The following is a 25,716-nucleotide window of genomic DNA, read 5'->3' as shown; positions in this document are numbered from 1 at the left end:
CAAAATAAAATTGCTTCTCTTGCAATTCCCTTTGGACTGGACCTCCATTTATCTGTTTACTTCTTCCCTAAAAGCCTGTACTGTACTAGATGAGGAAGAAAAAACAAATGTACAATTTGCCACAGAAAATGAAACACTGCACTTGTCACTTAAAACCACTTTTCACTTTGCTTCCTAAAACTCTGTGCAATTTAAAAAAAAAAAAGAATCCTGAAAGAGGAAAAACATGCTCATCAGCACTCACGTCTTCATTTTTAGAGTTGGGTTTTTTCTTTTTTTTTTTTTAACATAAGGATAATCCATTGCTGAAGCAGTTAGAGGGAGTTGAAATTATCTGTTGCTGTTCAGCTGACTGTCTTATTCTTTTACACTCAGATATATATTATGCCATTGGGGATAGGGGATCAAAAAGAGTGAGTTATGTTTCTGAATTACACGGTTTCATTGAATTTCAATATATTATATCACACTTATTGGAAACTGGTTTTGTTTAAAAATGCTGTGTGGTCTTTTTTTATGAAGAATAATTTCATGTCAATGGATTCCCAGATAGGAATTATGTGCATTATGGGAAGAGTGCCTTTATTTGGTGCCTTGCATCAATAGTATTTCCATTTTCCAAAGAAGTAGGTGTTAAAGAGGCAATGAATCCCTCTCAATTTGAACATGAACCTTTCAAAGTTTTAAGTATAAAAGGCTCTGGAAACCCAAGTTGTTTAAGAAAACAAAAGCCACTTCTTACTGTTTCCATATAAGAAGAGGAACAGCAATTCTTCGTGTTCCTGCAGAGTTTATTAAATTGCATAATTATCTTGGAAATAAGTTGATATGAGAAGAATATACATACTGAGAATTCCACAGCTTGGTTTCAAGAAGAGCATATTTGGAAAACAACCACCTTTTATTTTACATTTTCTATAATGCTCAGAGGATATTTTGTTAACATTTTGAAATTTGTTGCATAGGTAGGGGGTTATGATCCCAAAGCATTACATTAGCATAGCTAACACTGTGACATGCAGCCAGGGAAGTAATGGGCTTGCTTTGAATTTGTCAGTAAGAAATAATTGAAATAAGTGTTTTTTATTAGAGGAAGCAAATCTCAAAAGGTTCCGTTCAGATTTGCAACACAAGAGTGGATGTTTATCTGAAGATTATCTGAACTCTTGAGCCTCACATATTGGTGGGGATGGATTCAAGAGGTCGTTCTAACTACATCTCAGTGGTACAAGGACTCAATCCACCAATCTGGGTTTTGCTTTTTGTTTTAGATTTTCATGGTCGAGGAATATAGATTTTTTTATACTTTTGGAAGTTGCCCTTGCATGTTTGTGGAATTATGCTGCTATAATAATAATAATAATAATTAATAATTAATTAATCTTCCTCACCCTTACATTATTTCCCTGCTTGTAGGACTATCAGAAAAATAAAATAGAAAAATAAGCAAACCACAAAATCAACATTGCTCCATTGCCCAGCAGGGCATTCACATTCCCACCTTTCAGCAGTATCCAAATTTGCATAGGAAATTACAGAGGAAACCGTCTTGATTTCATAAGTCACCTGCAGCACATTCATTTTTCAGAAGTTGGTGGGATATAAGAGGGATGCCTCTAGAGCTGGTTGAAAAAAGATCTATTCGATACAATATCTATTACATTTTTACCTCATCAAAACAAAACATTGTGATGATTCAAAATCAAAGCTTTTCTGAACAGGTACATGGATAATTTTAAAATTATGACTTTGTTCTGATTTGGAATAAAAGCAAATTTTAAAATGTTGTAATTTCCTGCAGAATAGAGAGTCTGTTTTCTGATCAGCTCTAGAACTCTCCATCCAAAGATCCTTGCTCAGGGGTCTATGTAATTCGGGAATGGGGCAAGTGCCTGGAAAGGGTTAAAGAGAACTCCCTTTATGCATCTGACCAAGGACATCTTATCTCAGTACCTAATCTCCCTTGTTGTCACCTATTGTTGGCCAACTGGACTACCCCCCAACCAGTCAGTTGGCCACAACAGGGGAATCCCCAATCCAACAGGGATTTGGGGGAGGAAAGGAGAAGGGATTCTGTCCCTTTTACTATACAGAGATTTCCAAATCAGAACAAAGTCATAATTCTGAAATTGTTCACGTAACCGATTTAGATGTTCCCTCCTTTGTATGTTTGAGAGTTGGAGGCAGGTTTTTCTCACCTTTGGAATTTGTCTCCCTCACTTGGTCAGACTCAAAATGTGTTATCCTTGAGGATATGTTGTACAGTTGATCTGCTTTTGCAGGTTGTTCCTGAGGAGGTGGTGTGAAATATGGAGGGTGGGAGGGAGGATGATATAGGTGTAGTGCATGTGTAAATAGTCACACACAGTCAGAACTGAGGATTATATATATTACACAAGTGGGCCCAAAGATTTTATTTTAGGAATGTTCCTTGGTCGTGTAGATGCCACTCTCACTTCTGCGATGCCACTGCAGCTCTGTAATGAGCAACTTTGTACTCAAGGTTGTAATTAACTTTTTCTAATAGATCTCTTATAGATCAAGCTAAGTGGATAAAAAAATATTTCTGGTTAATATTTCTCATGTGTGATGCCTTGCTTTTTAAAGTTAATTGGCCATGGATTTGGGGAGGTATAAAAGTTTGACAAATGTACTTGCTGACTTTTGGAAAATGTCCTAACTACTGTCATATTTCAAAAGTGGCTTGGACCACTAGCTACATTGTGTACCAATATCTCACCTCTGTGAGATCTAGTATCTCTCCATATTTTGGGGGGATGATTTTACAAAATATTTGGTTATTTCTTTATACAAAGTGGAACACCTTCAACAGGGGAGATTGAGTGGGCCTTGCCCTATGATAGCCTCTATATCCTAGTGGTTCACGCACTCACCTGCGAGTGGGTAGCCACAAGTTCAAATCCCTTTGCCAATTAATATTTAACAAAAAGTAGAACAGCTTCAACAAGAGAGGTGGAGAGCTCTGCCCAGAATACTCCATAGCCCAGTGGTTAGGGCAGTTTGCTGAGAGCAGGGGAAAGCTTAGTTTGTATCTCTTATCCACATCAAGCAGTGGGGAGAATTGAACCAGTCTCACCCATATCCTCGGTGAGTGTCCCAACCCAGTGGCTCTCAACCAGGGGTACATATACCCCTAGGGATACACAGAGGTCTTCCAGGGGGTACATCAACTCATCCAGATATTTGCCTGGTTTTAGAACAGGGCACATAAAAACACAAGCGAAGTCAGTGTGCAACTAAAATTTCACACAGACAATGAGTTGTTTATACTGCTCTATATATTATACACTGAAATGTAAGGACAATATTTATATTCCCAAAAGTTTGGGAAGGGACAAATGGGGAAAGGGAGTTTGTAGCTGGCAAGAGATGTTAAAAAACCAAGTTGTGATCCACAATAAGCATGACCTAAGTCAGACAAGGTGGCTCATAGATTTCTGTTGGGAACTAAGAGTGATGAAGGAGAAGACACAGCCCATGTGATGGATGCACTTGTTTCATTCAGAAGCTGCTTTGCTTATTGAGTCCTTCATAATGTCCATAAGCTTCCAGAATTTAAACTCAAAAGCCTCTCATTTGGTATACTCCTAGTTTTGTTTTGTTTGTTTGGGTGGGAGGAAGGAGGCGTTTGGGTGGGTGGTGTAAGATAATGCAGAGTACATATACCCTACGGTACTGTAAGTACACCCCAGATGATACAATGGAAAGGTGGTCCTTTTTACATTTGTTTAATACATAACTAAGTTTTAATTAAATCTGAAGAGAAAGGGTAAATGTACCTGAAAACTGATAGTTTGCTCCCCATCCAGTTCAAATAGTATGTCCTGATACTGAACTGCAACATGTCAAAATGTCCTGATCATATAAAACAATCCCTCACAGTAGAAAGCTATGCAGCTATCAGTCATCAAATATTTCTAACTGGTAAAGTACATATTAATGTTATGGTTTATTTTAATTGTCTAGGTCTAGCTTTGTAGATATGTTTGTGTGAGGAGACATATTTTGTTTTTCTCCTTCGTGCTTTTATTCCCATCTTTCCATCGCATCTCTCTGTTATCTCTGAAACCTTTCTGGCACTCTTGCAATACATGTCATCTCTAAATATATCAGATCCAATTTTTTTAAAAACATTCCTGATGTCTTTGTTTATTTTTCATATTTCCTAGGGCAGTGGTTCCCAAACTTGGGACACCGCTTGTTCAGGGAAAGCCCCTGAGGGCCAGTTTGTTTACCTGCCGCGTCCGGAGGTTCAGCCGATCGCGGCTCCCACTGGCCACGGTTCTCTGTGCCCGGCCAATGGGGACTGCGGGAAGTGGCGCAGCGAACCGCAGCCAGTGGGAGCCACGATCGGCCGAACCTACGGACGCAGCAGGTAAACAAACCGGCCCGGCCCGCCAGGGGCTTTCCCTGAACAAGCGGTGTCCCAAGTTTGGGAAACACTGCCCTAGGGTGCTCTCTCTCTCTTGAATAATATAATATTCATGCATGCTTGATGGTTTCCTTTGCTACATTCTTCCCCTATCTCATTTTAGTTGCTTCATGGTTAGCACATTGAGCTATTTGTTTTTAAAAAGCATACACAGAATTGTACAAGCTACATCCATGTGGATTTCATAACTGGTATGTTCTAGCGTGATATCTAGGACTACAGTTGTTGAGTGGTTTCATATTATTATACTGTGTCATGTATGAAAGTGATCATCCCCTCACTATTTTGCCCAATCTTTTAAAATTGAAATTCTAATATCAAATTGTTTAAAAATTTTGGAGATACACAGTATAAAATATCTTTTATATTCCCTCATCCACCTTGTCCCTCTAATATCCTGGGACCAACACAAATACAACTAAACAGCTTACAAACTTTGGACATGTATAATAGCTACTACCACATTGTATGGGTTATTTTATGGACTACCTGAGTCACTTTACCTCTCACTAGTGATTCCTATGCCAGCTAGTCCTTTCCCATCACCTGACTCTCATTCCTGAGTCCCCAAACCCCTTCCTTTTGCTGTGGATTATGCCTAGTGCTTCATTCCCCAGCACCATCCCTCCCGCTGCCTGGCAATCACCTTCCAACTTCCTCAAGTCCGTTCTTTGCTTCCACTGCTTGGGTCCCTCCCACCTCTTTAACCTAATTCCAAGTCTCCTTGTTGGTCCCTCTTACTGCAGAGCCAAGCCCCCTACCAATGTCCTGGCACCATTGCCTCCATGCAATGCTCAGTCACCCTCCATGAAAATTATAAGGGTCCAAATTTGCTATCTATCAAAAAGTGATTGGGTACAACTTATTCTTTAAAAAAGAAGAATCAACCACATTTCTCATGCCATGACTACAGCTAGTTAGATGAAATTCTGATGAAAAATTGAAATGAAATTTCACATCAGTTTTTGTGATATGAGTCATCCCCATCTGGTATTCCATTTCATGCCCTGTTGTCGTATGATTACCCCACAGTGTGAAGTGATGGATTGCAGGATGAGTTCAGACAATATGCCTAACCTGCAGCTTCTGGAGGCCCATGGGTCATGAGGACCATGTCACCAAGGAGCGGTTGCAATCTAGGTGTGATATGTACTGCTCATGTTCCAATGCTACATCATGTGGAGAATAAGCAGAGTTGTGTTAGTTGAGAGCCCTGTGGTGACAGAAGCTTGAGCTCCCTAAGGAATCTGCACATTTCTTCTTTAACTGCTGGCTTTAGTGGGGCACTTAATCAGTTTCCTCACACCTGTGGTCTAAGAAAACCCCATCTGCTTTTCCCCTCTCTCTCTCTTCACAAGCACACACCTATCTGTTGGACATATTAGCCATCCTGCCCATCTTCCCAGAGGCCTGAAACCCCAAACTGGCCTCATATTAGGAGTTTGGGATACACTGCTTGCCAAGATTGCAGATGGAGTATTGTTCCTTGAAGCCTGTGGGTCCTATTGAATGGCTTTATAAAGAGCCCCAGATTTATTTAAAATCAACCCTGGTGGACTACAAAAAAGCACAAAACAAATTAGATCAGAAATTCAGGATAAAAGTATAAATTAAAAACACGGCAGGTAATGAAGCTAATTTAGAATGCTAGATAACTGAGTATCCATCCCTCATTAATATATATGTATTCTATAATCTTGTATTTCCATGTTGAGCTTCATATGCCCAAATGCCTTCTTGCTCTTGTCTGTAGCTTAGCCCTAAAGTATTCAGATTCCCAAGTGACATAATTGTTCCCATATTGATAGCTGGGAGCTAAATTATATCTAATTTTCTTATGTTGTCTTGGCCTAGATTTAGACAAAAACTTTTCCAATTAGCAATGCCAGTTGCGGAACAATCTTATTATAATGCAGCATAGAATACAACAAGTTACACTGCATGATCCTTGTGATTCATGTATTTTCCAATTAAAATAAATGGAAAAGCCATGGACTGCTGCAATTCAAACAAGAGGTTTGCCAGACTGTTTCATGGAGGATACTGTAGGCCAGTAGTACGTTGGTTCAGGGGACAGTCATTTTCTATATCCATCATTTCTGCCACTATCTAACCACATGTTTCAAATGTATAATAAGTCCAGCCAGAGGCTATATTTATTATACATTTGAAATGTGGTTAATCACTGTATTTTAAAGGCTATAAGTACTTGATTTTAGCTTTGGTCTAAATCACGAGCAATAAGCTGGAAGAGGTATGTGAGACAAGGGAAATATATGGCAAGAATTTGAACTTAACCTAAATGAGTTATTTGAAACATGAACATTTTCATTTATTAATAACATTTATATTTGATTAGTGGTGAATGCTATTGAACTCTGAAAAAATTGAAAGTGACCTGTAGATATTTTTCACACTGCATGTGCTTATGCCTATTAAAAAGCAGAGCTCTGTTTGAGAAATTGTGCAATTATTATCAGGTCTGCATGTTGTCTATATTTTAAGTCCAGTAAGACTCCTGGATTGTTAATGAATTAATGCTCTTACAAATCTGGTTTGTGCTTTTAAGCCATTGCTTAAACAGAGAAAAAGAATGTGGGATTCTATTGTTTTGTTTTAACTTACTGTTTTGCCTGTCATAGTAAGTAAATTTAATCTGCATTATTAGTAACTGTCAACAGCATACTTCGAGCAGAAGGCAAATAACAGCAGGTGGTAAAAAAGAGGAGATGGCTGAAAGCAGAAAAGCAAAACAAATGATTGCCAGGAACTGCTAATCTAGTTATGCATAAATTTAAGATAAATTAAAATGCATGCAAAGCTTCTGCTGAAGGTGAATACTTGACAGAAAAGGAGATAAATTGACCAGTTGTTGTTATAAGACCATTTGTCAGAGAGCTGAAGTGCTAAAACCCTTTATAATCCTCTAATTGCTTTGATGCAACTTTTATAAACTTGACCCACCAGACATTTTGAACCTCAGCAGTGACTGAAGCTGAGGCAATGAACTTGTGGCATACAAGACCACTGCTTTGTTTACTAACACTTCATATAGGTGACCCTTTTGACTTACTGTTTTTAAATTTTGCCCCATTGGGTGATCACCACTAAAATCTTTATAATTGCCTTTGCAAGTAACTATCATTTACCAAAGTATCCCTTATACTAAGTATAGGGAATATTGAAAACACCACAATACAGCTCTGAATATACACAGGCAAAATTATAAAAGTGTCCATTGAATATTTTAAAGTACCCAACATAACAATTATTTTGGAGACTTCATGGAGGGAGGGTGAGGTCCCAGGGGACTGGAGAAGGGGAAATATAGTACCTATCTTTAAAAAGGGGAACAAAGAGGACCTGGGGAATTATAGAAAAGTCAGCCTAATGTCAGTACTTGGAAAGATACTGGAACTAATTATGAAACACTCAGTTTGTAAACATCTGGAGGATAACAGAGTGATAAGTAATCACTAACATGGATTTGTCGTGAACAAATCAAGCCAGACCAACCTAATTTCTTCTTTGACAAGGTTACTGGTTTAGTGGATGGGGGGGTGGGAAGGTGTAGATGATTTAGCTTGATTTTAATAAGACTTTTGATAGCGGTCCACATAACGTTCTCAGAAGCAAACTTGGAAAATATGGTCTAGATGAAATTCGTATAAGGTGGGTGCCCAATTGGTTGAAAAGCTATACTCAAAAGAGGACTTATCCATGGTATCAAAGTGGGAGAATATATCTAGTGGGGTCTTGTAAGGGTTTATCTTAAGTTCAGTACCTTTCAAAATTTCATTCATGACTTGGATAATGGGGTGGATATTACGCTTATAAAATTTGCAGATAACACTAAACTGGAAAAGGTTGCAAGCCCCTTGGAGGAGAGGATTAGACTTCAAAATGACCTTGACAAATTGGAGTAGTGGTCTGAAATCAAAAAGATGAAACATAAGACAGACAAATGCAAAGTATTTCATTTAGGAAGGAAAAATCAAATGTACAAATACAAAATGGGGAATAAATGGCTAGGCAGCATTACTGCTGAAAAAAATTGGGAGTTAGAGTGGGTCACAAAATGAATATGAACTAACAATGTGATGCAGTTGTGAAAAAAGGTAATGTCATTTGGGGGCTATATTAACAGGAGTGTCATATTTAAAACATGGGAGGTAATTGTCCTGCTTTACTCAGCACTGGTGAGTTCTCAGATGAGCATTGTGTACAGTTTTGGGTGTCACACGTTAAACTTCTGTTACTGTCCTCTAGACTCTTTCCAATTTTCCACATCTTTCTTAACGATCTGGGCATGTTTAGTATTGAGAAAAGAAGTCTGAAGGGGGGGGTCTTGATAACAGTTTTCAAATATGTTAAGGGCTGTTATAAAGAGAATGGTGATCATTTGTTCTCCATGTCCACTGAAGGTTGGAGAAGTAGTAATGGGGTTAATCTGCAGCAAGGGAGATTTGGGTTATAAATTAGGAAAAACTTTCCAACTATAAGGATAGTTAAATTCTGGAATAAGTTACCAAGGAATGTTGTGGAATCCCCATTGTTGGAGGATATTAGGAACAGGTTGTAAAAACACTTGTCTGGGATGGTTTAGGTATAATTAATCCTGCTTCAGCAATGGGAGTTGGATTACCGGACCTCTTGAGATTCCTTCTAGTCCTGTATTTCTATAACATGCTTCTCAGTATGGAATATGGAAAAGAAATCATTACAAGTGGGACTTTGCAAGGAAAAGGGAAGAGAGATGGATTCTTCTTTTTTTACTTTCCATGTTTGATATGTACAGGTTTGGAGAGGTGGGTCACCCTTGGCATCTGTCTCCCCATCAGACCATGGGAATGGGAATTATTCCAAGGCTGCCCATATATTCCTAGATACATTGATTTAAGGTGGGAGACATAAGGGATTTCACTCATCTCTCTCTTTGCTGTTGTCATAAATATAAAGGGAAGGGTAAACCCCTTTAAAATCCCTCCTGGCCAAAGGAAAAATCCTCTCACCTGTAAAGGGTTAAGAAGCTAAAGGTAACCTCGCTGGCACCTGACCAAAATGACCAATGAGAAGACAATATACTTTCAAAAGCTGGGAGGAGGGAGAAAAACAAAGGGTCTGTGTCTGTCTGTATGCTGTTTTTGCCGGGGACAGAACAGGAATGGAGTCTTAGAACTTTTAGTAAGTAATCTAGCTAGGTATGTGTTAGATTATGATTTCTTTAAATGGCTGAGAAAAGAACTGTGCTGAATAGAATGACTATTCCTGTATGTGTGTCTCTTTTGTAACGTAAAGTTTTGCCTAGAGGGATTCTCTATGTTTTGAATCTAATTATCCTGTAAGGTATCTACCATACTGATTTTACAGGGGGGATTCCTTTACTTCTATTAAAAGTCTTCTTGTAAGAAAACGGAATGCTTTTTCATTGTTCTAAGATCCAAGGGTTTGGGTCTGTGGTCACCTATGCAAATTGGTGAGGATTTTTACCAAACCTTCCCCAGGAAGTGGGGTGCAAGGGTTGGGAGGATTTTGGGGGGAAAGACGTGTCCAAACTACATTTCCCAGTAAACCCAGTTAAAGTTTGGTGGTGGCAGTGGAAATTCCAAGGGCAAAGGGTAAAATTAATTTGTACCTTGGGGAAGTTTTAACCTAAGCTGGTAAAAGTAAGCTTAGGGGGTTTTCTTGCAGGTCCCCACATCTGTACCCTAGAGTTCAGAGTGGGGAAGGAACCTTGATAGCTGTCAACTATCCCTAACACTGTATTTTAATCTTTCAGCAGCCAGAAAGGAGGAGCAAGTGACTCTGAAATATTTGGGCTAGCTATATAACCACTAATGATGGTGAACTGGGGAGGGAAGATTGATAGATTTCTACTTGGCCTTGGGAGGATAGATAGCTGGTACCTAGATATCTTCTCTAATCACAATAAAGCTAATATCTTCCTGTTTTGTAAAACTTTTCAGAAATAGTTTGGTCCAATTATTTTAATACACAAACAAATGCCTTCTGATATAGATTTCAGACTTAACATTATGCAAATGGAAGCTTAAGAGCTGAGAATTTCTTCATTCCTAAAAGCATATGTTTCTTTGGAATTGCACCCTACCATCTGCCAGCAAAGGAGAGAGCATTTTCAAGGCTCAGCTGGACCTGGATCTTCTGAAAGATACTTGGGTGTAATAGCTACAAACCACCTACCTGTCCTGGCCATGCGTTATATATCATATACCATTTGGTCAATAATGAACTGTTAAACTTTTTTTAAAAAACTGATGAACAAAAGCAATAGCACAGAGAGTTTGAATAACTGGGAACATAAGCCCTGGAGAAATCATAATGTTCCATGGGGCTTTAGCTAAGTTCCTGTGGATCTTCTCTGAAGTTTCCTACCTTCAAAACTTAGGATCTTAACTTCTGCCCTACAATACTTAAGAACTTTACAAGTTTGAAACCAGCTTAACTCTCCCCAGCACAGGGCAGATGGAAAGGAGGGTGCAGAATAGCCCTAAGTAGTAAGGAGGTGCAAGGCTTACTGTAGACGTGCTCAGACACCCTACTGCAAACACTTCTGGCCTGCAGACCCAGTTGCTCTAGCTGCCAGTGGGAGCTGCTGGTTTTATTAGCAGCATAGCTGAGGTGAAGCAGCTTTTGATGAATTTAGCCAAACTTCTAAGAAATGGAGTTACAGAGGAACTCCACAGGAGCTCTGCAACATGCAGGGAAGCTTGTGTTCAAATACCATAACGTAATTAAGTCAACTGGGGCATAATGTTTCAGGTTGTTTAGAACAAAGTCCTATATGAAGTCAATCTTCTATTATGCTCTGTTTAGTTGTTTCTCTCTTTAGAGAATTCAGCAGAACTGATGGCCACAGAGCCATGTCAGCACCATAATTGTCTTTTCCTCCTTATGATGTCTGCATTAGCTACATTTTTGAATTTTAATATAAGCATTTCATAATAATATCTTAGTAAGCTGAATAGCATTATTTGAGGACTGAAAAGGAAAAGCTTTGATCCTATTGGACTTCTCATATCAACTTAACAAAGCTTACCCTCAAGAGTTTTAATTATGAAGACTTCATGCTATTTGAACAAACTTTGCTGTAGCTCTGGTTAAAAAAATCTTTGCTTTCTACTTTCCTTCTGATATAAACTATTCACAAATGCCTCTAGCAGTGTAGTGTACATGTAGTCAATAGTTACATAATGAGAGATGTGCCTATGTTTTCTGGTTTCACTCTGATTCAACGGCAAGAAGTAAAATTCTGCTCTTTGAGTGCTTTCCTTCACATTTTAATGTTTAGATATTTTGGATCTATTCCTATGTTCAAAAATGTAGATACATTCTTAGAGATTTAAAACTCCACCCATCCTGCCAAGGTTATCTGACCTTGCAGAGTGGATTTGATTAGAACACACTGAATTCTTGTATTTAAAAAAATAGTTAACCACTCTTTGCAATTTATTGCTAACGGGCTGGAAATGAATAAACAGAGAAATAAACTACCACTGTTTTTGATTATTTTCATCTGTTGAAAAGCATTCCTTTTTGCTGACCTGATTTTGTATATATTTCCTTATGCAGCCTATTGTCAAACAGTAGGATTCACTGCCATAGGAGGTGGTGGAGACAAAAATTTTGGTTGAATTAAAAAACAACACCTGAATAGCTTTGACAATGAACAATATTTTTGGATGAGCAAAGGAAGCAGATAAGAGATAATCAAGTCTCACATTTCAGAGAGTAAGATCTGCCTGTAGGTGTTGAGATAGAAACAATGCTTATACATAAATGATGTAAAACTTTGCACAAGAATGCATTAAGTGCTATGCGGGGTGAGGATTCACCTTCCTTTAGAGGGAGGAGTCAAGACTGGATGATTAAACATGGTAGGACAACTACATTCGTGTGTTTCCATGTGAGCATGGAAACCTCATGCACAAGTCTTAACATCAGGAAAGTCTTAAGTGGCTGGGGGGAAAGTGAATAAGAAGATATCTGAAGAAAAGGATGAAAATTAGATCTGGCCACAAAATAGAAAACAAATATAATTAATGTTTGGTAAGATTTTGTTTGATGTTTTCTTTTTGTCAACTTTTTCCTATCAGCTCTGCTGAAAATTATAACTAAATCACTTCTCCAGTAGCTTAGTTGTGGACACTCCAGCTTCCTCATTGTGGAGACTGCAAGAGCTCCATAAAGAGTCTTGGTTGCACAGCCATAGATGCCAATTTCTATCCAGAATGTAGTAGGCACACAATTAAATGGTTTGCGCCCTGGCTTTCTGAGAGGCTGCCTGACCCCACATTTCCAGCATAAACTGCCACAGCAGTGGTGTTAGCTAGGAATTCCCTGCTAATAGCATCTAATACAGAGCCTACTGAAATCAATGTAAATCTTTCCTATAACTTCAATTGGCTTTGGATCAGGCCCATATTCTCTTGATGCAATAATGTGGGGGCCCTGAGTAGGGCATTTTCAGTGGTGGGCTCTTCATTTTAATAAACAGGTGTCAATGGAAATCTGTAAAGAAACTTCTTGGAATTTACTTCTTTGTGGGTCTTTTCTTAACAGTAGGTAATTATGGACTTGTACTATATCAAGATCATTTGATCAGAACACAATACATTTAATCCATTAAGGGTTACTTAAATTAAGCATCCCCCTATAATTAACATATAACTATGCTGACTTTATTACTTACTTTATCACTAAGTAGCCTGTACAGGAACATTTCTAAGCTGTTACAATGTTTAATTTTATGCAGTTTATCCTTACAGTTAACATGGCTAGAAATATAAATTATAAGATTCATGGCATCAATATAGTTTTATTGAAACCGAGTATGACAAACGCATGACAAATAGCATGGCACTTTTTAATTAGAATTTGTTATAAGACTGTTATATATTTAGTGCTGCGCGGGGCGAGGATTCATCATTTGACACATTGTTTCAGGTTTGTGGGGCATAGGCTCCAAAAAGCATGCAGGCTCCCTGTGGCTGGTAAGACACATGCCTGGTGACGTGAAGGCAGCTGGGAGACTAAAGGAGTAAACCAGCTGAGTTTGTCAGTGGAGGAAGGCAGGGAGGTAGGGGTGTGTGCAGGAGTGAAAGTAACTCAGTAACCTGAAAGTAACACTTACCGGTACGGGACCGGCTCTGGAAGGAGCAGGGCCTCCGGCAGAAGGGTGGAGCTGGGGGGGGGGGGGTCAGCATTCCCCAGCCAGCCCTTTAAGGCCACCTGGCACGCTGCCCAGGGCTCCCGTGGTGATTTAAAGGGCCCGGCGGCCGAGGGGGGGGCAAAAGGGGCAGGGACATGAAATCGCTGCAGGGTCCTTTGCCACAGCACTGCTTTAACATTTCTCCCCCCCGCCTCCCCGCCATTAAAGTCCTGCCGCGGACCATCCTTAAAACATTGCCATGGCAGCATTTTAACGTGGGCTGGGTACGGGCCGGTGCAGGTTCTTACCGATACACCGTACCGGCCTGTACAGGCTCACTTTCACCCGTGTGTGTGTGTGGTTTTTGTTTGTCTGTTTTGTTTTCCCCTTTCCTTATCTTGCAGGTACTCTACAAAGAAGAACCCTAAATGAGAAGAAAATGGCATGTGACCAACACCACTCCTAGCTCTTCCTCTGACTGCACCTGTGGGTACCCCGGCCAGACAAGCATCCTGACCCTGGAGACTTCCATTCATCTTGACTTGCTGGGAACGCGGCCTGCATGTCCCTGCCGATGAAAGCCAGGCAGCGGAAACACTCAACAGGAAAGGCTTCTGTTGGTGGAGTCCCTCAGGTAAGAGAAGCAGGTAAGAGACCTGCAAAAGGAGGTGGCTTGTTGGCATAGCATCTGGGAGCACAAGAACTTCATAGGCAGGATGGACATGGAAACATCTGGGACAGAGGATGCTAGCCAGTGACAGCAGCACCAAAAGAGGAAGGAATACCCATTGCCCTAAGGGGAGAAGAGTGGCTGCTGGCAACCTCGAGCAGTAGACAGTGCTCTACTTCCCACCCAGGTCCTCTGCCCATTGCAGTCAAGAACAGGTATGCTCTACCAGCAACAGTAGGTGAGGAGCAGACCCAATGGCTGAGAAGGAAGAGCCTCCTGCCCCCATGGTTGGGAGGCTCATAGCCACTGTACCCAGGAACAGGGGGCATAGAGTGCTGGTGATCAGGGAGTCCATTCTGAAGGGGATGGAGGCATCCATCTGCCAAACTTACATGATGTCCTAGGAGGTGTGCTGTCTGCCTGGAGCCCGCATCTGAGATGTTACTGAAAGGTTTCTGAGGCTCATCCATTCCTCATCCACTACCCCAGGCTACCTATCCAGGCGGCCTGAATGATACTGCCAGATATGACCATGAGCAGATCAGCACTGATTACACGGGGCTCTGGGAGGGAGGGTGAAGGAATCAGGGTTTGGGTCCGGTTTGAGGGTAAAGGCTGAGGCAGAAACACATGCATCTTGGAAATGAATACATGGCTTTGCAGATGGTGTTGACAGGAGGCCTTCATCTTCCTCACCTAAGCACACACCCCTACCTCCCTGCCTTCCTCCACTGGCAAACTCAGCTGGTTTACTTCTTTAGTCTCCCAGCTGCCTTCACATCACCAGGCATTGTGCACCAGGGAGGAGATGGGGGTCACTTCACCAAGAAGGGGAAGAGCATTTTCACACACAGACTCACTAACCTAAAGAGGAGGGTTTTAAACTAAGTTCAAAAGCGGCAGGTGACAAATCCCACAATTAAGCATAAAAAGGTGACCTTAACAGAAGGCTAGCTGTTGGGGTGGGGTCATAGAAAATTACAATAGCATCACAGGAGCAACAAGAGGGAAATCAGTGGGGGAATCTGTTCTATATCTTAGATATCTATACACAAATGCAAGGAGTATGTGAAATAAACAGCAATAACTGAAAGTATTAGTACATTAGCTAAATTATGACATAATTGGTGTCACAGAGACTTGGTGGATAAATATCATGAATATAGGCATAGTGGGGTATAGCTTGTTCAAGAAAGATGGGCGGGGGAGGGGAAGAGTGGTGCATTATACATTGACAATACTCTGTTCTGAGGTTAATAGGGAGGTGAGAGACAGACCAGCTGAAAGTCTCTGGGTAAAGATAAAAGGGGAAATATTGAGGTGACATCATGGATGGGGTCTATAAAGATCACCAAATCAGAAAGGTGGATGAGGCATTTCTAGAACAAATAGCAGAAATATCCAAAACACAGGACCTGGTAGTAATGGCCAGACATCTCTTGGAAAAGTAATACTGTGAAACAAACAAACAAAAATTCCAGTAAATTCTTGGAATATATTGTGAACAAGTTTTTGTTTCAGACAGTAGAGGAAGTAACTAGAGGACAGCCTTTTAAACTTGATTCTGGCCAACAGGGAGGAATTGGTTGCAAATGCAAAGGTGAAAGGCAATTTGGATGGAAGTGATCATGAAATGATGACTTCATTATTCTAAGGAAAGGAAGGGGTGAGAGCTGTAGAATAAGGACAATGGACTTCAAAAAGAAGACTTTCATAAAATTCAGAGAACTGATAGGTAAGATCTGATGATAAGAAAATCTAAGGGATAAAGAAGTTCAAGAGCTGGCAGTTTCTCAAGGAAACACTGTTAAAGGCAAACATGCAAATTACTCAGCTGAGTAGGAAAGATAGGAAGAATAGTAAGAGTCCAATATGGCTCCATCAGGAGCTCTTTAATTACCTGAAAATCGAAAGGGAATTCTACAGAAAGTGGAAACCTGGAGGAATTGCTAAGGAGGAATACAAAAGAATAGCACCAGCATGTAGAGACAATATCAGAAAGGCTTAGTCACATAGAGTTAAACTTAGGAAGGGACATAAGGCAGTAAGAAAAGATTCTTTATAACATTAGGAGAAAGAGAAGATTAGTGCAGGTCCACTACTTAACAGAGAAGAAGAGCTAATAACAGATGACATCAAGACAAATGAGGTGTTTTAATGCCTCTTTTGCTTCTCTCGTCACTTAAAATGTTAAAGGTGATCAGATACTCAACTCAATTAATATTAACAAAGGGGAAGGAATGAAAGCCAAAATAAGGAAAGAACAAATTAAAGAATATTTAGGTAAGTTAGATGTATTCATGTCAGCAAGGCCAATGAAGTTCACCCGAGGGTACTTAAGGAACTAGCTGAAGGAATTTCTGAACCATTAGCAATTCTCTTCAAGAACTTATGGAGGATGGATGAAGTTCCATAGGACTGGAGAAGGGCAAACAGTACTTATCTTCAAAAGGGGAACAAAGAAGACCTGGGGAATTATACTCAAACAGATTATTCAACTATGTATTTGTAAGCAAGTAGAGGATAATCAGGTTACAAGGAATAACCAACAAAGAAAGTAAGCCATTTTTCAGTGAATGTGGCACCCTTTTTTTTAATTGGCTTATTCACAAATAGTTTTGTATTGCCTGAAACTGCATTTTTTTATGAATAAACTATTTGCCCCCAAAATTCCACTGGGTCTAGTCAGGAATACATAATAATATTACCCAGTACTCAGGATTATGTAGGAACAGGCTCTTCAAGAATATTTCTTCACTCCTATGCTGTTTTTTTTTCATTGCCAAGCTTATACAAAAGTACTTATAAGAAATCTAGTGCTTCATCGTAAGTGGTCAGACATATGGTTGGAAGAACCAACAAATATCAAATGTTCTAATTTCTGATAAGCCTTTCTTGATCACGAAAGCGTTTATAGTTCCCAATGAGACTCGGTATCTGTGGTGCTAGCTACAAAGAAAAGAACATTTTTATTGACTCAGAACTAAAAACAAATAGTTAAAAGTGGGTGCAGTGCCTAACATGAGTATTCTGACTGTAGTCAGGGGACACTTGCAGGATCAAGCTCTCAGCTTGTAGCTATATATTTGAAGGCATGTTTGTTTAGGCATACCATTCACCTATCCTCATACAGAGTGAACATCCAAAGGGAATCACTTAATTCATAGAATCATTGAAATCTGGGGGTGGAAGGGACATTGAAAAATAATCAAGTTCAGCACCCTGCGCTGTGGCAACACCAAATAAACCTAGATCATCCCTGACAGGTGTCTCTTCAATCTGTTCTTAACCTCCAATTAGGGGCATTCCGCAACCTCCCTTGAAAGCCTGTTTCAGAGCTTACCTACCCTCATAGTTAGAAAGTTTTCCCTAACATCTAACCTAAATCTCCTTTGCTGCAAATTAAGCCTATTACTTCTTGTCCTACCTTCAGTAGATCAGTCCTTTTTATAATGACCCTTACTATTTTGAAGACTGTCTGAAATTTCCCTAGTTCTGGCCTGATTCTCCCAAATAGTGCTTTCAATATACCATCCTGAATGTCATTTGCAAACAATGCTGTTTTACACACAACAGTGGAGGAAGTACAAAGTCTCTGCAGCATGCTCTCATGCAGCACAAGATTTCCAAAGCTTTTGTTTTTTGCAAGGAGAGGCACATTGTTTTAATTTAATTGATTAATTTCTAGCAAACTAAATATACTCCTGTAAAAGGCCAGCACACCACTATATATCTATAGAAATAATCCCTCCAATCTAAAGCTCCTGTTGCAATTCAGGCATGAGCATAAATTAGCAGGAATGCAGCAGGAGGCGGCTGTTTCATCCACATGCTGCGATGAATTGTTCTGCAATTGGCTTCATAAAATTGCTGTGTTGCAGTTAAAAATTTGCTAGAAACTCCTTGTAATGGTAATATTAGTTCACATTTGAGCACTGAAATGTACTTATTTCAAACCAGGGCAGATGGGCGATTCATTGTTTTACAATACCATGAACCAGAGATATTCACACTTGGGCTGTCAAATATTCTGGTGTCATCTGTATGTTTCTCAGTCTCAGGGGAATAGATCAGATCATTTAGGTTTTTGAACAGCACTCGTTATGGCTCCTCCTTTTTAATCTCAGTCTGTTGACAATGCAAGTTCTTTTTCAGTGACCTTTTTGCCACTCGATCAATGATAAAATACCTGCCAGATTAGAATTCTTTGATCTATGCGGCATCAATGGCTAGTTACGAAGAAAGACATTCCCTAAAATAAAAGCTGTAAATCAAATTTTCTTTATGTTCCCAGGGTGAATCCAGAGCCAATCTTTCCCTCTGGTGTTTTGTTTCTTGCCTTCTTGCCAAAGTAATTATGAATCAAATCTTTCCATAAATATTTCTTCCATCTTCCTTCAGCTGGCTGAGCCCATACTTCAACTTTCTCCCTTTGACTTTGAGACACCATTAGATTCTCTACACTGGTCAACTGGTTAGACCCATTTGCTTTTTCTTTTGCTAGTGATAGACATGCACATTTAGTAACTCTCAATGGCAGATGACATTACATATGCAAGTTGCTTATTTTCTTATGTCAACAACAGGAGAAGTGCCATTAACATGTCATTAACTGTGTATTAATGTCTTTGAAAAAGTCTCAGCCTCTGGCTCACTTTCTGTGGCAGCGTGGATTTGGACTATGGCTTGATCTGCTTTCCAGAGACCATAAGCACACATACCATGACTGGTACTGCACTTAGTGACTCATGTATTGTTTTCTGTGTCATATATTAGTTATATTAGGGGTGTGAATATATTATGTGAATGTTAAGGATATATTACCACCTCCAAAAGGGAGTCACTAGTAATAATTTTAAAGTATTCCTCAGTGGTTTCTAGTATAATTGTATTTGATCTTTAATTAAAGGCCACCATTACTAAGTGACCAATTTTTGCTGGTCTGTTGATTGGTCTTTTAAGAAAGGCTTCACCATCCTTATGAATGATGGGTGTGTAACGTTAGATTTGTATCTATCAAAAGGAAACATTTTAAACGAAACATTTTCCTGCCATTTTTGTTACACTGAGCCCCAAACAAAACTTTGGATCCAGACACCCCTGGAAAGTGGAGGGGTTGAAGTCTGAAGTCGGATCTCAACGTTACAGCTAGCTCCTCTCTCCGTAAGTCTGAACTGAAACTCTGCGTGTGAAAACTGTCCAACTTCGGGGTATTCAAACTTCAGATTCACATTTTGCAGCTTCTCCCTATCTCTCTTGGTAATGCGCCTTTGGAAAAGAGGCATATGATCATTTAAAAGTGTTTCAATCTAACTTTTGCAGTTTAAGTAACCCATTGTCAGTAACAATGACAGTTTAGGAGAAGGCTCTTTTCTTCCTTCAGAATCCTTTTGATTATGCTAAAATTGCTAGTGCATAATTTAGCTCTGGGGAAGACAGAATAAGTCCATAATGAAATGCAGGAAGAAAACAAGTTCACTAAAAGCTTAAGCTACATATTCCTTGAGCTTGATCCCTGCAAGTTTCTGAGTGCTTTCTATTCTTATTGAGGGCACTCAACATCTCACAGGATTTGGCTGGGAGACAGCAGCAGGAAGTTTTTTTTTAAATACTTTTTATTGGCCAGGCTATCCTTTAAAATGATGGTCCTGTATAAAAGGTATCAGGGAAAATGTCAGTCTGGCATGCTGTGACTCTCTAAAACCTGTAATACAATAGAATGTATACACTTTTCTTGTCAAAGAGTAAAGAGAAATATTCTGATGACATTATTGACAATGTCATCAGGAAGAAGTAATTTTATCTTTTTGTTTTAAGAAAACAGAGTTAAACTGAAATTAAAGACTGACACACATTAATTAACCAGGAATTACCAGGCTCATTTACTTTAAGAAAACAGAGGTGAGCTGGATTTCAGAAATCCTTTCTGAAACCTGCCAAAAATAAAAGATTTCACTGGTATAAACTTCTGCCACCCAGTGAGAAAAATCATAGCCACATCTTTAATTTTTTTCCCAAGTGTGAATATAGGGACAGCTGGTTAGTCTTCACAAGAAAGAGTCAGCAAGGAGGCATTGTACTTTCTTGAGCAATCTCTCCTTATCCCATATTTCACTGTCTAGGTGAAGCTGAAATTCTTAAGCCTAACATAATTGCAGAATGGCAAGTTGACCCCTGTAATAAGTCTTACACAACTGAGTGCTGGTAAGAGACTGGACTTTGTTTCCTGGCCCTATTTACATGACATACATCAGGGTTACAAGGGCTATAGCCCTATCATGTGGCAGGTCTGAGTACGCACTGATACCAGTTCCTACTGTTACCAAACAAACAAACAAACAAAAACGGTTTCTTAACTGTCAGCTGTAGTTGGCAAGCAAGAAGCAAGATAGTTTTACCACAGTGTTGGGTTATGAATCACTATTGTGTGTGACAGGAAGTACTGAAATAAATGTATCTACAATAAAGGTTTAATAAGGGCTTTGCAATGTTGTGGATATGCCTTTGTAACAGCTTTTATGTTGCCATAGTGAAGTGGGTTTTTTCCTTTCAATAGGTATAAATTCATTGACTGAAGTCGATAGAGTTACCTTAGTGTACAACAACTGCAAGTGAGATCAGAATCAGGCCCTTCATATGTGCTCACAAAATCTGCAACCACTTAGGATTCTCATGAAGAAGATAGTGTGGTAAAGAGTATTGTATAAAAACCTAAACAGATAAATATATACCCCTATAATCTATATTTTCAATTTCAAAGATTGGAATTAATAACGAAATACAGAGAGACTGATACAAAATCTATGTATAATCCTATAGATGAGTTCAAAATTCATAGTATTATGTATAATATTTCAGTTTTCATGGGGTACCTCAGGATATATAATAATGAAAAAATACAAGGCTGACATTTTCAGCAATAAAGCACAATAGTTGGCCCTCTTATCTAAATAGAGAGGCCACCTTAAAAACCCTTTCTGTGAATTACAGCTGACAACAGTACTTGGAAAGCAAAGGAAATCAGAGCACACAAGCAGTAGTTTCTAAGCCAAGGAGACTCCAACTCCACTGATATTGTTAACAAACTTCATTGATGCTGAGTTCCTGTATTGCTGATTAAAGCATGTCTGGAATACTTGATCTAACAATAGGCAGCTGGTACATCACTGTTTGTTCGTATAATTCCAATGATGCAGCTATCTTCATGCTTTGTAGTACTGAAACTTTCTGAAATGTTTTGGTCCATCTCTCTTGATTTAAAAAAGCAAAACTCCTGGTTTAGGATTGAGTTTTTAAATTCACTCAGAAGCTTATGTAATAAGAATTAAGAATATCCTTTAAAGCTATTAAAAGCTTTGTTTCAATAGTTTGTAGCCTTTTTCCAAGCTAGTTAAAAGATTTTCAAAATTTCTCTTTGTTCCCACCAAGCCTTGAAGGCTTAGGGTTTAATTTAAAATATTAGTTTCATTTTCCCAGGCTCAGAGGCCCTTGAAGTCTGAGTAATTCGTATGGTAATCAAACCCTCTGGTATCTGAAGTGACATAATTCCTTTTAACCGAATTAGGAACCTTCTATTATGATGCCACAAGACACATGAAGCTTTTGATTGGCCTTCACCAACTCTTGACACAATTATCAGTCAAAGGTGCTTTTGGAGACATTATTTACTTGGATATAAGTCTCTATAAATATCCATGGTATCTTCTTTTTAATTAACTCATTTGTAAGGACTGCTGATTTACTATGAACTCTTGACTTCTCTCTGTCTGAAACAAGCTTGAAAAGACAAAGGCTCCTCTACACCTTGTAAAAGTTCTATTTTCAATCACTTTTAGGTAAAGCAATTATTCTTTGATACAACAATTTAATATATAATTTCACTTACCAGTGCCAGCAAAACTCATGAGCACCATGGCTACACTGGAGATTTTAAGTGCAAGATTCTTTCATTTTGGATTCCATAGCATGTTTTACAGGAAGAAAACAGATTCTTTCTCACCTGTTGGTTTCAGTCAATTTCACGGTATTGAGTCTATACAAATGTTTATATATATTGTGGAGATTAGCAGCCAACATTAACCATCTAATTAAAAAGATGTTTACTTCTAGAAATACCACAGTATGTATGTCATTGATAAATAATGCATATAATGTGCTATTCCTTACACATTTGTTGCTTATTAAAAAAAGCCATCACTAGGATACAGAAAACCTGTATGCTTGAAGCTGAAGAAAAGATTGTTTGTACTGATAGAGTGGAGCTTCTACCCAAGGAAAGTTGATCCTTACATAAAGATTACTTCTATAATCCAACTAAAGTCAAAGAGATCTTAGGATAGTTGATGCACTCATACTAGCTATGTAAGTTAAAGCTGCAAATATCAGCTGTAACGTGTTCCTGTCTTTTAAAAAATAGTTTTCAGAAACTTGAATTTCAGAGAGAATATAAGCTATTTAAACTAGCTTGTCTAATAGAATTCTATAGAGGGAATATAATTTTCTCTTAAATTGCATAGGTGATTTTATTAATTTATTTATTTATTTGGGGAAATGCAGTATTTTTGTGTGGAATTCTATAGGTTTCTGAAGTAACTTCCACAGTACCATACTGAATTTCTGTAGAATCCTGTTTTTCATCCTGATCAGAAGCTATATGATCTTTCCTTTAGGGGGGTACATAAGATAGAATGAGTGTGTGAGAGAATGTGAGAGGCAGCTGTTTAATAATCATGAAATCCATTTATAGTATCCCTCCTTTGTGATACTTACTACTATTGCCCTAGTAAATAACACGTTAGTTGTGTCACATTTTAACCCTGTGTTAACTTTGATCTTTTATGGTATCTTAATCATCGATGCATACCAGTTTAAATATCCCTAAAACCACTCCAACAAAAATACCGGAATAGATAATCAACAGACAAGTACACCTTAGGATAAACCTATCATGTGCACAAAACTGTTATCGCCCTCACAACCAGTTTTATCTGCTCATATAATGTAGCAATAACAAAAGCCATGCTAATGCAGCAGTAATAGTAGAGATTTTGAACAAAAGTAAGCCAGAAAATTTAGAGTTGATATTCCAATCGGAATTTTAACTCTACCTGTTCAGGGCTCGTTTTTCTCAGCTCAGTGCAGGTGAACAAGAGGGTTGTGGAGAGAGAGAAAACCTTGTGTGCCTATTCCAGGCTGAGCACAGTGGTACTCCCTGGATCATAAACATTAATAGTTGACTGTGGGCGATTGCTGGAAATGGTGCTAGTCTCCCCGGATGGGGTAGGGAAGAACAGGTAGCACATTCTACACCAAGGGTAATCAATTATTTTTTCTCAAGATCCAAATTTCTTGGACAAGGTATAGTCAAGGTCCAGACCTGCACCCAGCTCCCCTCCCCTAACCTGCCTGATTACTCCCTCCACGCTCCCCAAGTGCCTGCCAACTCTCTGCCTGCCCTGCCCAGAGAGTTAGGTGACCTTATTTCCCTAAACTAAAAACAAGATACATGGGGCTGCCCTGAGCCACCTGGCATTGCTGCTCCCCACAAAAAATGTTCCTCTATGCCCCCAATTGAGTCAAGTAGCAGAGATGGGGCAGCAGGAAGAGGAATGTGAATGGGCTGGGATCTGGGCAACAAAGCAGGGTGTGAGTATGTGAGAGTACTTTTGAGCTTGGAGCCAAGAGGTGAAGCTGTTTGACTATGATCCAGCTAATGGTGCGATGCTCCTTTGTGGGTCAGGTTAGCAGAGGGGCAGGAAAGAGGCTCTGGGTAGCAGGAGGGATCAGATAGCAGCCCTCGGGAGATTGGGGGAGGCCCAGGTATGGCAGAAGCGGGTGACTGCAGGCAGACCGAAGTGAAAAAGTGGCTAGTTGGGGTCAGGGGGCTGGAGAGGACTCAGGGACTGGCACTGAAGGATGGAGCGATGGGAAGGACATGAGGCCATGGTGGGGGGTCTCTGGGGACCACTTGGGGGTGGGGGCACGGGGCCGGAATGGGAGACTGTGGAGACTGCTTGGGAACAGAGGGCACTAGGAGGAGGGGGGGCCCCTCTGGGGAGCATGAGGCCAGAGGCTTGGGCTCCAGGGACTCCTTGAAGCACAAGCACAGTTCCTAATGACTCCAGCCCCAGCTCAGCTCAGCCCAGCCTGTGTGCAGAGGTGACACGTAGCTATGGTTGTGTGTGGGGGGAATGCCCCCCCCGCCAATATCTCGGGACACACAGAAGCGAGGAGGCAGCACTCCCCCCAGCAGCAGTGCTCTCCGTGTCTCCTTGTAGCACAGGGAGGGAGGAAGCAGCAGGGCATCTGGCGGAGCGCCTCCCTTTCCCCTCCCCCTCACATGGGCTGCTTCGCCTTCGCTGCTGCTGGAGTCCCAGCACTGCTGCCTGCTTTGCGACCATCTACAGGTGAGAGGCAATGGGTGGGACTCCAGGAGCTGGGAAGGCAAAGCAGCCCCATGTAGGGTGGGAGGAGGAGGAGCTCAGCCAGCCACCCTGCTTCTTCCTCCCTCCCCACACTGGACGGGCACATGGAGAGTGCCCCTGCCAGGGGAAGTGATGCCTCCTTGCTTCTGGGAGTACCCTCCAGAGGGCCTGAAGAAATGGAGGGGGGGGGCATGTAACCCTACATTCCTCACCCACACATTGCCTCTGCCCCCACGGTCCAGTGAAAAGTGTTTGGTGGTCCAGATTTGGACTGCGGTTTGACTATTGACTGGCCCTGTTCTACACCCTTTTTAAAGGACACTTACCCCAGGAAGACTTGCTGAGGCACTGCTCCTCAGCACTGGCCCCAAAAGTAAGCTGTGACTTAATTTAGCCTTTGATGCGTATGTTTTACTATTCCAACGTTTCAGGTACATCTACCACTATAGCACTAGATAGTGAGGTTTGGAGAGTAGCACAACCCACAGGAAGGCATTCTGCTTCATGAAACAGAAAGGAATGCACTCGCTATTACACCCCTTTAGAGAGTGCCTATCCTCTCCTAAGTGCCAGTCCTGCTCTGCAAGCCAGTTCAGAGTCAGGGAAAGCAAGTTTACAGTCCCACCTCCATCCCAGCCTATTTGGTCAAGTAGGTACAGATTAGTCCTTGCACTCTCTGGAGTCCAGGGGCTGCAATTCTTCCTGACCTTTTTGATGGCTGCACAAGTCGGGGAATATTCTTTTCGTTCTCCCCTCCCCCAACATACTGTGAATTTGTGCAAGGATTGGCAGAATCAGGCCCATAATAGATCATCATCATAATATAAAAGGTTGTACATTTGTCTTGCGCATGATGTTAAACTGCATCCTCCACTGCCTTGTGGATAGTTCTTGGTTGAAGAAAGGCTAAGGGATCTCACCCCGACAGAAAAGGTGCTCAACTCTTATTATAAACAGAACTGCTTTCTGGAATATTCGGGACTTTGACCCCTGAATATGA

Source organism: Natator depressus, chromosome 2 (genome assembly GCF_965152275.1).
Source record: "Natator depressus isolate rNatDep1 chromosome 2, rNatDep2.hap1, whole genome shotgun sequence".
In the NCBI taxonomy this organism is placed as follows: domain Eukaryota; kingdom Metazoa; phylum Chordata; order Testudines; family Cheloniidae; genus Natator; species Natator depressus.
This window is presented reverse-complemented; position numbering follows the sequence as displayed.